Source organism: Hippopotamus amphibius, chromosome 12 (assembly GCF_030028045.1).
Source record: "Hippopotamus amphibius kiboko isolate mHipAmp2 chromosome 12, mHipAmp2.hap2, whole genome shotgun sequence".
NCBI classification, from domain to species: domain Eukaryota; kingdom Metazoa; phylum Chordata; class Mammalia; order Artiodactyla; family Hippopotamidae; genus Hippopotamus; species Hippopotamus amphibius.
In genome coordinates, this window is record NC_080197.1 from 53,742,938 (window position 1) to 53,758,555 (window position 15,618).

At 38.8% G+C, this 15,618-nt stretch overlaps 1 protein-coding gene and 1 non-coding gene across 2 annotated transcripts in view; both read right to left on the reverse strand.

The window, feature by feature from the left end:
- Positions 1–15,618, reverse strand: part of LOC130833992 (WD repeat-containing protein 82-like) — a 133,377-nt gene that overhangs the window by 56,146 nt on the left and 61,613 nt on the right.
- Positions 9,546–9,618, reverse strand: TRNAW-CCA (transfer RNA tryptophan (anticodon CCA)). The gene has a single exon. It is a non-coding gene; the product is annotated as a tRNA-Trp (tRNA).

The window sequence follows — 15,618 nt, forward strand, 5'->3', positions numbered from 1 at the left end:
GGCATGTGAGATCTTGGCTCCCCAACCAGGGATCAAACCTGGGCCCCCAGGAGTGGAAGCATGGAGTCCTAACCACTGGACCACCAGGGCATTCCTCCAAGGCTGCTCTTGATGTTTATTTCAATCAGAACATGAATTTGCAGATGTGGATGCTAGGGGTTGAGGAGGAGGTGAAGACTGAAGGTATTCACCTTACTCAATATGGTCTGTTCCACCCAGGTGTTCTTACAAGAGTTCTGCACCCAATCAGCTCTTGGGAAATGACTGAGAGTATCCTGAGGCTCTTGAAAGGCAGGACCTCCATAACTTAATTTGAGAAGGACTCATTAGAGATCTGAAGGGCGAGGAGGCTTGGTAGACCAAGAAGTGGGGCTTTCTTTGGCGGGGGGGTGGGGTGGGGAGGTAGTAACAAGGACTAAGATACAGGCAGCATAGTTGGGGGGGGGGGGCTAGGAGGAGATCCGTGATCCCCAGGTGGCTGGAAGTCCACCATGTCCCAGGCAGATGCTAAGTGCTGGGGAGTCAAGAGTTTTCATGATATGCATTGTGGGTAAAGTTGCATACGTTTCACAATGTGAACTGTTTTTAATCTCCCTCTCTTTGTCACCTAACCCAGGTCCGGCTGCTCACCGCTCAAAAGCCAGTTCTCGAGAGACAAGTGTTGGTAGGAAAGGAAAGTTTGCTTTATTTTGGAGGCTGGCAACTGGGAGAGAGAGTGGACTCCTGTCCAAGAACCACCTCTCTCTCCCCCGCCGACAATCAGTGAGCAAGTGCTTTTATAGACAGAAGGAGGGGGTTACATGCAGAAGCAGCACCGTCAGCTCTGACAGTCGTCTTGAAATTGGTCATCAGTGGCCTGACCAGCGTCATCTTGATTGTTTTAAGTACAGTTAATGTTCAGTTCCAGGGCTGGTTTGTTTCCATTTCTTTGAGGCCAGTTCTCGGAACTGTGGCAGCTTATGTCACGGCTACAGCCTGGTCATCATGTACTTAACTTCTCCACCTGGTGGGGCTTTCAGTATAAGACAGCTCACAGGACATGGCTCAGAGTGTTATCTATAGACCTTGAGAAGGAACGAAAGGTCCCTGACTATGCTTAATGACTAAATTATTATTATTTGTTCTCCTTTCTGTTTTGCTTTGTTTCTGCGTTTTCTTACTTCTCTGATTAAACTTATTCTTTGGCTAAAGTTTTTCCACAGATGAAAGGCAGGCTGAGGACATTGGGGGTGTGGGGAGGACCATAGGGTCCTGCTCCACTTCAATCCCCCCTTTTCTCTGATACTCCTCAGTCTTGAGGAGGAGCAGGTACAGAACAATCAAAATGCATCTTTGTATTTTCTCTGAATGTATTTTTTCTTAATTGTTAAAACAGATGTACAATGTATGTTTTTTTAAAAAAAAAATCTTTATTTATTTATTGGCTGCATTGGGTCTTCATTGCTGCATGTGGGCTTTTTCCAGTTTTGGTGAGTGGGGGCTACTCTTTGTTGTGGTGCTCGGGCTTCTCATTGTAGTGGCTTCTCTTGTTGTGGAGCACGGGCTCTAGGTGTGCGCAGGCTTCAGTAGTTGCAGCACGCAGGCTCAGTAGTTGTGGTGCACAGGCTTAGTTGCTCCCCAGCATGTGGGATCTTCTTGGACCAGGGATCGAACCCGTGTCCCCTACATTGGCAGGCGGATTCTTAACCACTGTACCACCTAGGAAGTCCCCTACAATGTGTGTTTAATAGGCCATAAATAGGCTGTTTTGGTTAGCCTAAAGTTCCAATTAAATCATGTATAAGCCAGAATGACTTCCCCATACCTCAATGTGTGAAAAGTCCCTTCATCATTTTCCCCTTTTGATTGCAACTCTTTCTATAGAAAGCACTGATACTCAATATATGTTTCCAACGTTGCCAGAGTGGCCCAGCTGCCTGCTGTGGGTCCATTCATGTCCCTCAGCGCTAGGCCTCTTTTTTGTTTATATAGTTGCCTAGTTGTCCACATTGGAGGAAAACTAATCAGGTATCATGAACAGGCTCAGAGGCATGTTCACCAGGTAACACTTTATAGGCCATACATTGTATCATTTATACCCAATTCTCACACAAACATCCTACATGTGTTTTAAGCAGTAATCTTAGAGCCAGCAAGGATGCACATCAGGACTACTCCGTGACAGATTCACTGGGCAAGTTTTTCGATCCTGAACATTGGGGTCAAAAGTATGGTTTGGAACAAAACAATAACTTTCCATTAGAGTTCTCTGTTATCAAAATCGGATCAATATTCCAGGAGAACTTTGTTTTCTTAACAGAGAGAAAACCAAATTCAGTCTTGCATCAGTTTACTTTTAATAACAAAATTTACTTACCTAATTAAATTCAGTCTAATCTTAATTCTGACAACATACAAAATTTTCATTTTTAAAGTTCCTTTTTATAAACCTTTTATCACTTTCTGGATCTATACAAATTTGTCTTTTTTTATTCATCCAACCAACTGTAGGACAGAATTATCATCATCATTTTTTGCTCAACAAAAATATCTCCATTCTTTATATTTTCTTTTTATCAATGACATATATCATACTTGCTTTACATATCAAAAATTTTCCCTTATCATTTTTACATATTATAATTTTTAAACTCTTGAAAACCTAACAAAACCAAGAAACAAGTAATTGAACTATTTGTTATATCAGTATTTTCTTTTTAAAAAAATTTTATTCTTTTTTTTTAAGATTTTATTTATTTATTTATTTATTTATTTATTTATTTATTTTTGGCTGCCTTGGGTCTTCCTTGCTGTGCATGGGCTTTCTCTAATTGTGGCAAGCAAGGGCTCCTCTTCGTTGTGGTGTGAGGGCTTCTCATTGCGATGTCTTCTCTTGTTGTGGAGCACTGGCTCTAGACACTCGGGCTTCAGTAGTTGTGGCAAACGGACTCTAGAGTGCAGGCTCAGTAGTTGTGGCACTTGGGCTTAGTTGCTCCTTGGCATGTGGGATCTTCCTGGACCAGGGATCGAACCCATGTTTCCTGCACTGGCAGGCGGTTCCTAACCACTGTGCCACCAGGAAAGTCCCTATATCAGTATTTTCTGATTGGCAAACTTAACAACATATTCCATAACTTCTAAAAGCATATATTCTTTTCATAGCACAGTTTCTCTTTAATGTGGTACAAGATGTGTGCTTAAGAAACCCAAACATCTTTAGTTTCCCTGTTGGTCTTGCAAGAAGACAAAAAGTAGGTAAATTTAGATTTGTTTGATTTGTAAGCACTTACTTTTTTTAAAAAGCCAGTTAAATAGAGCTGTTTACAAATTTACAAAGCCAAAGACACATATTGAGACATACATACACCCAGACAAGTAGAGATCTCATTGTTTCATCTTTTTGCACTTCATGACTTAGGCATTGCAATTAACCTTATCAGTTTATGAATAATAGTCCGAATAGTAAAATTTACACACTCAGTCTTAAGGCTTCCTTTTTTTTTTCCTTCCCTCCTCTTTTTTTTTTTTTGGCTTAAAGTTATACTAATTAACCCAAGGCTGAAGTCTCAGGCAAGGTGGGCTGTGTTTCTATTTCAAGGACATGATAAGAGTTAGCTTCAAGTTTTCTCCTAGGCATATTTTTGTTCTCTCAGGGTCAGAATTCTGAAAACAGTATTTTATCAAGCTAGCTTTCTCTAACTGCATATGCAAAAGAACCAGTTTTGGAATGGCAACAGAGTTGCATCTTAACCAATTTTCTCCAGAGTCTAAAGAATATTGTTGCCATACATTGTTTTTTAAGAAATCATCTTACATTTTCTTTATCATAATTTCGTAGATAAATTTTTCTTAATAAATTGAACCTGAATTTCCCATTTTACACAAGATAACAAAGATACCTATCACACAGATGGAATACACACTCACACACCAAAAGACAGATCTGTCACAAACCCTCTTCAGAGGGTGACCGGTACCGAGTCCCAAACAAACACTTCCCCAACACAAATGGTCCTCAACGGTAGATGGTTGTCATAACCAATTGGCAAAAATGCCCAAATAGCAGTCAGTGCCCACAAACAGTCCTCAACATCAGACACACGTCAGAACCAACTGGCAGAAATGCCCAAACAGCAGTTGGTGTTCACAAATGGGAAGCTTGCCGGGGTACAGCAATGGACTTACCCGGTCTTGGAGCTTGTCAGCTCGACCCAAATGCACGTTTCATTCCCACCAAGGAAAAGCATAAGTTGGCAGCCAGTGCTCGGCAGGGGAGAAACAGGGAGGATCCTCAAATCAAATGGTTTGCGGAGCTGCTAGGAACGTCCCCCAAATTCCCTTCTCAGGGCTAGCTAGCCACCAGCAGCAGGCTCATTGCAACCATCCCGGAGCGTCGTCATGGCCGTGGCTCTGCTCTGGAAACCCAGGGGAGCCAGATGTCACAGGAGCGCAGGAGCCATCAGGCTCCAGCAGCCCCAGCAGCCCCAGTATCCCGACTTGCCCCGCCTTGGGCGCCAAAAACTGTAACCGAAAAGGGGGGGCGGGGGGGAGAGGGGCAAGGACCATAGTGTCCTGCTCCGTTTCATCTTCATATCCTAAAATATGGTATTTAGGAAAGGATGGAATTCTTTTCCTTCTGGGTGCTCATAAGACCTCTAGATACACCACTGGCGTATCTTAAATGTGTTGTCAGGTCTCTTGTGGATAGCTCTAGGTTGGTGACCCTTTTCTTTAAGAATTGTCTACTAAAGGAATCATCCCAGTTCAACCGTGAGTTACCAAGATAATTTTAATATGTTTGGGGGTTGTTTTAAAGGACTGTACATATAATGAGAGGTGACTGATGCATCTGTTTCTCTGGCATTTTACTGATGGTTATTTACTTTGCAATTAGCTTACCTAAAATACCTTGTAGAGACTAAGAAGAAACGCTGATTTCAGGGAAAAGAGGACTTTATATCATAATAACATTTTCTTCTTATAGAAAGATATTGTGTTTTAATAATTTTCACTTGAGAAAGGGTCAGGTCCTATTGGTTAGAAATTAGCTCATTAAACAAAAGTTAAATTATTTACATCATTTGGGTCATAAAGGGTAATCTTTAACCAGTGATCCAGGGAATGAAAAGATAAATGTTAAGTAGGGTTCCACATTAATTTTTAATATTTTAAAATGAATCTTAACATTGAAAAAAACAATTTAACATTGATTTAGCAGAATGTACTATGTGCTCTATAAATTGTTGTAAAAACCACTGTGAAATTTAAAAAAATATTGTAAGCATTTTCAATAACATTGTAAAGAGATAAGAACTTCTAAAGCTGTCCAAGCTTTCTGCATACGAGAAATAAATTTTTCTTCTTGAATATCTGAAATGTAAGACAAGAGGATATTTGCTCCAAAACACTGGTGTAGTAAAACACTTCTGCAAGATTATCTCTCTCATTCTCATTGACAGATAGCCACACCTGTGGGTAAAAGTTTATCCCTTATGTTTTGCTCAATATTACCAACCCTTTTCTGAATGCAAATGTCTCATTTAACTTGTATGTTGCTAAAATACCTTCAAGCCTACTTCAGAGAACTTCCCACAGGGAATATGAATATGAATGTGTATTTAATGGGATTCTTTCGGTTGCAAATAACAGAAATCCAAGTCAAAGTAGTTTAATTACAAGGCCAATGTATTGGTTTATTACACTGGAAATTTCATAGGTAGGTCTAGTTTCGGATACCTCATAAACCAAGAACTCACCCAGTATTGTAACAGGGAAGAGCCAATTTGACTCCATGTTGGATCTGTTTCTTTGACTTTAACCTTTGCTTTTTGTTGCTTTTGTTATTCTAATCATACGTAATGGCCCGCCTCAGGGAACCCTGCCCCTCTGCCTGAATGTTAAACTAAAGTGCCTTTGTTCAGCTCACAGGGAGACAATCTGACCCTGCCCACCTGTAAATGGCTGCAGAAAAGAAGAAATTAACACATCCCCTCCCATTTTGCAAGAAAAATAGCCTTTTTACTTTATTTCCTCACCTTCTCTCCCTCTCTGTTTTATGAAAGAACTGGCATCCAGACACTGCTAAGATGGTTATTCTGAGACAGTAGTCCACCATCTTCTCGGTCTGCCCACTTTCCAAATAAAGTTGTTATTCCTTCCTGAAACACCTCATCTCCTGATTTATTGGCCTATTTTGCGGCAAGCAGAGCGAGCTTGGACTCGGTAACAGTATTACAGTTTGAAATTGCTCTTGCAAATCCTCTTTCTGTTTCTTTTTCCCTCCATTTCTGTAAGCTGCTTTCCTCTGTAAACTGGTGATGTTGTCTCTCAGTGCAGATGGACTTTTTTATGGGGACACATTCCCTGTCATCCTCATGTTATCCCAACTCCAAGAGACTAGTTACCATGCTAGCTTTGGTAGATATGTCTGGTAAGTATATGTCTACTGTACAAAAGTATTACTTGATGGTTCTATATAAATTTGTTGACAAAAATTAACCAATAGTCAGTCCAAAGGAGAAATAGAGAATTTTTCTTGAGCCAATCTGAGGATTATAACCTGGGAGACAGTTTTTGAGAAAACTCTGAGGACTGTCCTGATTGTTAGTAGTTGAAGCACAGTCATTATACATGTCTGAGATGAAGGATCGTACATCAAAGTGACACACTGACATTTTACATAAAGTTCACCAAAGGTACATAGTCTAGATCTACAAGTACAAAGAAAGCAGCCGGTCACCATGACCCCTACAGAATAAGGAAAAGAAAAATTAATCTTCTAAGGAGTTACAATGCCAGCGTCAGAAGAAGAAAAAAAAAACATTGATCTTTACGGTTGAGTGGGCATTCCCAGCTCTGAAGAGGTCTGATTAATGTATAATACAGGTGCACACTGCACATTAGGGAGGGCCCAATATGAGCAGGGAATGTGTTATGCTTAAATTTTCATGTGCTGCCTTAAAACAAATTGTATTCCAACAAAGTGTTGACTAGAAATTTTCTGTTGTTTATGAATTATCCCTGGAAAAGTGACTATGAGGAAATAATTCTCAGAGACTAGATTATCTTCATGTGGAGTTGTAATAATGCCATTTCTTAAAGAAGTATGTATTCAGCAAATGTCGGTTGAGTACCTACTATGTTCAAGTTACTGGAGATAAAGTAATAAAGATGCCAGGGACTTCCCTGGTGGTGCAGTGGTTAAGTATCTGCCTGCCAATGCTGGGGACAAGGGTTTGAGCCCTGGCCTGGGAGGATCCCACATGCCATGGAGCAGGTAAGCCTGTGCACCACAACTACTGACCCTGCACTCTACAGCCCATGAGCCACAACTACTAAAGCCTGTGTGCCTAGAGCCTGTGCTCTGCAGCAGAGAAGCCACTGCAATGAAGAGTAGCCCCCACTCTCTGCAAGTAGAGGAAGCCCTTGCACAGCAATAAAGACCCAACATAGCCAATAAATAAATAAATAAATAAATCTATTTTAAAAAAAGGTAATAAAAATGCCAGACACCATTACTTCCCTTTAGGGGCAAATATACTATACTATATAATACAGTATATAAGATTATAGCATACTATATATACTATATTAAGAGTGATGGGTGTTAAACAATGAATGATAAACCTATGTTAATTTACAGTTGTAATAATACTCATGTTGATTACTAGGGCTGCTCACTATATGATTCTCCTCTTCTTCCTGACACATAGGATTGAATTGGGATTGGGTTGGACTAAGTTTATAGTTCTGGCCAATGAGTCATGAATAAAAGTGACACATATCCCTTTTTTTGCAGATATGAAAAAGCCAATCCTAAAATTTGTATGAAAATGCAAGGAGCCCTGGAAAGTTGAAACAGTATTCAAAAAGAACAAAGTTGGGGATTCATGCTTCCCAATTTCAAAACTCACTACAAAACTACAGTAATCAAAACAGTGTGATACTGGCATAAAGCTAGACATGTAGACCAATGGAATAGAATTGAGATTCCAGAAATAACTCACACATTTATGGTCAGATAATTTTCAACAAGGGTGCCAAGGCCATTCAACAAGGAAAGAATGGTCTGTTCAACAAATGGTGCTGGGACAAGTAGATATCCATTTGCAAAAGAATGGAGTTGTACTCCTACCTCATATCATATTGAAAATTAACTTAAAGTGGATCATTGACCTAAATATGAGTTAAAACTATAAAATTTAGAAGAAAACAGGGGTAAGTATTCATCACCTCACATTGGCAATGGATTTATTTATTTACCTAAAAGCATTTTTTGAATAAATTTATTTATTTATTTATTGGCTGCATTGGGTCTTCATTGTTGCATGCAGGCTTTCTCTAGTTGCAATGAGTGGGGGCTACTCTTTGTTGTGGTGCACAGGCTTCTCATTGCGGTGGCTTCTCTTGTTGCAGAGCATGGGCTCTAGGCACATGGGCCTCAGCAGTTGCAGCACATGGGCTCAGTAGTTGTGGCACACAGGCTTAGTTGCTCCGAGGCATGTGGGATCTTCCCAGACCAGGGGTCGAACCCATGTCCCCTGCATTGGAAGGCAGATTCTTAACCACTGTGCCACTGGGGAAGCTCTGAATTGTTCATTTTAAAATAGTTAATTTTATTTATGTGATTTTACCTCAGTGTTTAAAAAAAAATGATATGTATCATCTCCAGGATAAGCATTTAATTGTCCAGTGTGAGAAACAAAAGAGCTTTCCTCCCTAACATGGCACCTGCCAATGTTCAAGATGGTAAGTACTCCATCCATCTAAGCACTTAGACTGAATGACTGTCTGAGATGAATGAAATCTCTTGCAGAACCTTGGAAGACAGGTAAACAGAAAGTGAAAACCTCTGTTGTTTTAAGCTACTGAGATTTTGGAATTGTTCGCCCTGCAACATAACCTAGTCTATCACAATTGATGAAGTGCTGCTAAGAACTGTAGCATGCTGTGAGGTTCATATAATAAGGGCCTAGTCTGAGGGGATTCCTTAGAGAAGCTGCATTTGAGCTGAGCTCTGAAGGGCCAGTCAAAAAGAGGAGAACATTAAAAAAAGAAAGAACATTATGTGCCAAGGCTCTGAAGTAGATGAGAATGTGGCACATTCATAAATGTGGTTCAAAAGTTGAAAGCAATGGGAAGAATGGTATGTAGGCTCAATAAGGTAGGAAGGGGAAGATCAGGTAATGTCTTGCAAGCCTTGTTAAAGATTTTGGGCTTTTTGCTAAGAGCAATAGAAAGTCTGAATGGTGTTCATAAAAATGTTGACCTGAAATAAGTAGACTGCCAGATGTGTCTCCAGCAAAGATGGGTGTATTCAGGATCAGCAGAGAATTGCAATTTGGGGTCTGCAACTATGGGGAGCCTCGTGCGAGTCCCCGAATGACCTGGGAAGGAGAACTCCTTTATACGGGGAATCAGAAGTTGGGAGAGCTGTAGCAAACAAAGAGTTCATGGCGTTTCTTTTTTAATTAATTATTTAATTTTGGCTGTGCTGGGTCTCTGTTGTGGCACACGGAATCTTTAGTTGCTGTGTGTGGGCTTAGTTGTGGTATGTTGTTTCCTAGTTCCCCAGCCAGGGATTGAACCTGGGCTCCCTGCATTGGGAGCATGGAGTCTTAACCACTGGACCACCAGGGAAGTCCCAGAGTCCACGGCTTTTCATTGGTTGAGTCCTTGCCAGGAAAGAAGAGGAGTCTTTCCCTGTTGGGCTCTGCTGTTGCCATGGGTGTGGGAACTCCCCCTTCTGGTCTTCCAACTCCAACTGAGATTTGTTTATTAATTTTACCCAAAAAATGATGATAATAACTAATACCTCATGAGCTCTATTATGTTCCAGTTACCATTCTAAGAATTTTGCAAGTATTGTTATTTAATCTTCTGGAAAAATTCTGCAAACTAAGTATTATTCTCACCTACTTGATAGATAAAGACACTGAAACACAGAGAAGTTAATGTTTCCTGCCCATTTTCCACAAAATTTGCAAGTGGTAGAGCCATGATTTACAAGCAGGAAATACAATTTCAAGGTCACAAGACATTTTATGTTACATTATATATTTCAATGCCCCAGACCTGAAAATACCCATTTTTCCAATTAAAAGGTAATGATCCCTTTTAGTGGGAAATTGTATTTAGAAACCACAGTCTGGGCACCAGGTATGCTCGATGGTACTGGAATGTCATTGTTTTAGGCTACATCAGTGAACAAAATTAGGAAGCGATATAGTTTTAAAATCGTGAGTTGATATTGACATTGCCAGTTCAAATTTAACATTATGGTTTTCTCCTATTTTATGTTTGTATCTGATTTCTCTTACACTTTACTCTTAATGTAGTTTCTTATTTGCTGTATACTATAATATATATAAATAGTTATGTATAGTCTTCAAAGGTCAATGTCACGAAGAACAGAATAAACAAAGAAACAAAGAAGGTGGGGCAAATGTTCTTGATTAAAAAATGACTAAAAAGGCCAGAAAACTAAATATAATGGATGAATATTGATTGGATTCTGGGGAGGAGAAACAAACAAACAAACCAGCAATAAAAAGCTTTGGGTACACTTGGGGAAAATGGTATTGTACAATTATGGCTAATGTTCTTGGGTGAGTGGGTAACAGATTGTGGTTATGAGGGAGACTCTCCTTATCCCTAAGAAATGCTTGCTTGAGATACTTAGAGGTGAAATATCCTGATATCTGCAACTTACTTTCAAATGGTTAGATAAAAAAGCATAAATACAAAGACAATAGAAAAGTATAAACTAAAAGGAATCATTTCCTTTTAAAAATAGCTGATTCCAAATGGATTAAAGATCTAAATGTGAGACGAGACACCATAAAACTCCTAGAGGAGAACATAGGCGGAACACTCTCTGACATAAATCACAGCAAGATCTTTATCAATCTATCTTCCAGAATAATGGAAATAAAACCAAAAATAAACAAATGGGACCTCATTAAACTCAAACTTTTGCACATCAAAGGAAACCATAAACAAAACAATAAGACAACTCACATATTGGGAGAAAATATTTGCAAATGATGTGACCAGCAAGGGATTAGTCTCCAAAATTTACAAACAGCTCATGAGGCTTAATATCATCAAAACAAACAACCCAATCAAAAAATGGGCAGAAGACCTAAATAGAATTTCTCCAAAGATGACATACAGATGGCCAAGAGGCACATGAAAGGATGTACAACCTTGATAATTATTAGAGAAATGCAAATCAAAACTACATGAGATATCATTTCACACCACTCAAAATGGCTATCATCAAAAAATCCACAAACAATAAATGCTGGAGAGGATGTGGAGAGAAGGGACCCTGCAATCCCACTACTGGTCATACATCCAGAGAAACATTTGGCCTGAAAGGTTACGTGCAACCCCAGTGTTCATTGCAGTACTGTTTACAACAGCCAAGGTATGGAAGCAACCTAAATATCCATCGACAGAGGAATGGATAAAGAAGATGTGGTACATATATACAATGGAATATTACTTCAGACATTAAAAAGAATGAAATAATGCCATTTGCAGCAACATGGATGGACCTAGAGACTGTTATACTGAATGAAGTAAGTCAGACAGAGAAAGAAATGAAATCCCTTCTATGCAGAATCTAAAAAGAAATGATACAAATGAACTTATTTACAAAACAGATATAGACTCACAGTTTAGAGAAGGAACTTATGGTTACCAGGGGGAAGCACGGGAGGAAAGGATAGTTAGAGAGTTTGGGGGAGAATGGATACGTGTATTGTATATGTATGACTGAGTTCCTTTGCTGTGCACCTGAAACTATCACAACATTGTGAATTGGCTATATTCCAATATAAAATAGAGAGTTTAAAAAACAAACAAAAAAAAAAAAAACCAGCTAATCCCAGGTCTGAGGCAGGAGAATGTCAAATAAAAACTAATCTGGATTTAGAGAGAGAGAGACTTCAATTAGAACAAAAATCTAGTGCAATAGGGAAAATACTCTGCTCTCAGAAATCTGCAAGCATTTAAAAACCAAACAGAAAAAGGGTTTTCTTCTATAGGGTAAAGGAAGGGAAGCAGAGATAAGCTGAATCTTTTAAGGGAAAGCTGGATAAGCAAGAGGAAAGACCAGGGAGATCTGACAAGAAAAGATCCTGTCTCGCTGTGGTCAGCTGATGGCAAGGAGAAGCTGATAAGGGGGCCGTTTTCCACTTCTCCTATGTGTTTGCTCAGGCTTGGGGCAAGCAGGGTTCTGGGGCCTCTAGGAAAAAAATGAAGCCTAACTAAAGTTTGGTCGAGACAGAGTAGAGGGTAAGGAATTTGGTCAGAAAATATAAGGTGGCCTTAGAATGTCTTGTTGTGACCCTAAAATTAGATATTAGATTTTCAATGATGCCTACCACTTGCAAAGTTTGTGAAAATGACATAACAAAAAAATTACACACAGAGACATTAAAACAAATACGGATAAAATTAATAGTAAATGAATCAGTGTGAACACAGATGTTTACTGTATTTCAATTTTCCTGTGTATTTGAAAGTTGCTTTTGTTTTCATTTTTGTTTTTGTTGTGATAAAAAGCTGGGAGAAACACACCCAAAAAGACATTTTACAAAAAGCTTCCACTGCTTAGGACTAAATCTAACGAAAGGAATACAAACTTTTTTGGATAAAATTCTAAATGCTTATTGAGATACATATTTTAAAAAAAAATCCTAAATAAGTAGAGACATACCATGTTTTTGGATAAGAAAGATCAGCATCTCTAAAATCTTCTAAGATTACCTTATAACATGACAAACTGATTCTAAAATTATTATTGAAGAACAAAGGGCCAACCACAGCTATACTACAATACTTTTAAAAAATGTAGTATTAGCTATGAGATTGGGGAAAAAAGAAAAAAGAAGGATCAATGGAACAGAAATGACAGCCCAGAAGAAAGTCCCTTGCATGTATAGAAATATGACATGATGGAACAGCACCACAGATCAGTGGAGAGAGGATGGTTCCTGAGTAAGTGGTACTGAAACAAAATAGAGTTCTAGGTAAATTAAAGCCTTAAATCTGAGAGACAAAATTATATAACTTTTGGAAGACGAAATAGGAAAGTAGATTAAGACTTTAAAGTAGGCAAATGTTTCTTAACCTATGCAAAAAAGACACTTGACAAAGGAAAATACTGAGAAATTGAATCACATTAAAATTATGAACATCTATTTTTTGAAAGACACAATAAAGTAACTGAAACAATCCATAAACAAACAAAAAAAAGTGCAAATCATATGCTGAAAAGATTACTATCCAGAATATGTAAAAAATGTCTACAAATAAAAAAGAAAAATAAACATAGAAAAATGAGTAAAAGGCTTTTCATAAAATAGGAACCGTAAATGTGAAAAAATGCACAACTGCATGAGAAATGATAGAATGCAAATTAAAAATGCAGTGAGATAGCATTTCTTAGGCATTGTACTTGCAAAATAATTTTTAATCTGATGATACCAGGTATTGGCAAGGATGTGAAATAATAACTTTCATACAATGCTGGTGGAAATTGGTACAACCGCTGTGTGAAATGGTTTTGTATCACAGAGTAAAGTTGAACATGTGCAGAACCTAAAGCCCAGTGATTCTATAACCCAAGATGCACACAAGCATCGAGAGACAATACAAGAAGGCTCTTAGCAACATCAATTGTAAAAGTCCCCATCTAATGGCATTGACTGCCTTATGTCAATACACAGTAGAATTGTTAAATTGTGATATACTCATCAATGGAATAAAGGAAAAAAATCTGAATGAACTACACATACTCACATCATGGATAAATGGATAAATCTCAAAAACATTGTTACATGAAAGCAACAGATCTCAGAATAATATATGTGGCATGATTCAATTTACATTGTGCTTAAAAACAGGCAAATGGAAACAACATATTGTTTAGAAATATATACATAGTGTGATGCTGTGAAATCCGTCTAGGGGAGTGGATTTGTGATCTCCGGAAGAAAAAGATATCTCCTCGGGATCAATAACGAGAAGTTGCTCAGGTTTAAGTCACAGAGTAACAGTTTATTAGAGAAAGAGTACAATAGCTTCTGGCACAGACACCAGAAGGGGGTGGAGAGACCCTAAAACAGGCTATAAGTCCCATGATTATATACCTTTCTTTTAGGAGTTCATTAGCTCACAAGATTCAGAATTTCTCCTTGCAAGTTCACAAACATTCAGGTAATCACCAAAGAGCTTTAAAGTTCAGTGAATGCCTCGCTGCACCTGCTGACCATTACTCTAGTTCTGTTTAAGTAATTAGGAGAAAGGGTCATAAATTCCAAGAGGCGTGAAATGTATACAACTGGTCCCATAAATTTTCCTAACTGGGTGTTTTTTCTGCTTAAGCTTATCATAGTCCCATCATATTCCTATCAGTATAAAGAAACAAAAAATAACATAAAATTCAAGGTAGAGGAGTATACAACCTGAATGAGGCACAGAAGAGGACTTTACATAGGATGACCATGTGTCTGATTTGCCTAGGATAGTCTTGGTGGACGCCTCTTGTCATTGTATCCTGTCCACTCAGCATACCCTTTCACACTCAAGTGTCCCAGTTTAAAGAAAAAAAAAATTATATGGTCATTCTTCCTTAGAGGTACTGGTAATGTTTTGTTTCTTAAGCAGAATGGTGGGCATATGCGTGCTTTTTTATTATTAAACACTCTATATGTTATATTCACAGTTTTGTATGAGTGATATGTCACAATAAAAAAATTAAAACAAACAGTGGGGCAGAAATTATACATCAAAATAAAATAGAATTGGGATTTCCTTGGTGGTGCAGTGGTTGAGAGTCCGCCCTCCAATGCAGGAGACACGGGTTACATCCCAGCTCCAGGAAGATCCCACATGCTGCAGAGCAACTAAGCCCATGCACCACAACTACTGAGCCCATGTGCCACAACTACTGAAGTCCGCGTGCCTAGAGCCCATGCTCCGCAACAAGAAAAGCCACTGCAGTGAGAAGCCCGCGCACCACAACGAAGAGTAGCCCCCGCTTGCCGCAACTAGAGAAAGCCCACATGCAGCAACGAAGACCCAACACTGCCAATAAATAAACTAATTAATTAATTTTTTTTTAAAGTAGACTTGCCAGGAAGTATAAAGCTCATTAGGATTTGCCATCAGGTTTAGAGTTTATGAATTTAGAGTAAAACCAACACAGCTGGTTTTATTTTCCCCATCAGGGGGCTTCGATAAATGCTACTCAGATATAAGCAAAGAGAAAGCAGAGCATTGGGTTTATCTAGGGTGGGAGCCAGTAAGATGCAAAGGAGGAGAGAGGGATGAAGAGTTTGATACTTGCAAGAAACCATAGCGGTGATTAATCATGGAGTCTAACCTGGATGGAATTCTGACGCGGAAGACTGATGATGAAGTCTTCTGAGGAAGACTGATGTATAAGGACAAATATGGAATATTAGTGTCAGTGAAGTCTAATTCCCAGTGAGCTGAAAAATAATTGAGTGAAAATATTTATGTAGTGAATATTTGTCTTTTTGAATATGGGCTAAGCACTGTGGTAGACACTGAGGAATCAATATTGAGTCAACATAGACATAGTTCCCCCTGTTATGGATTTTA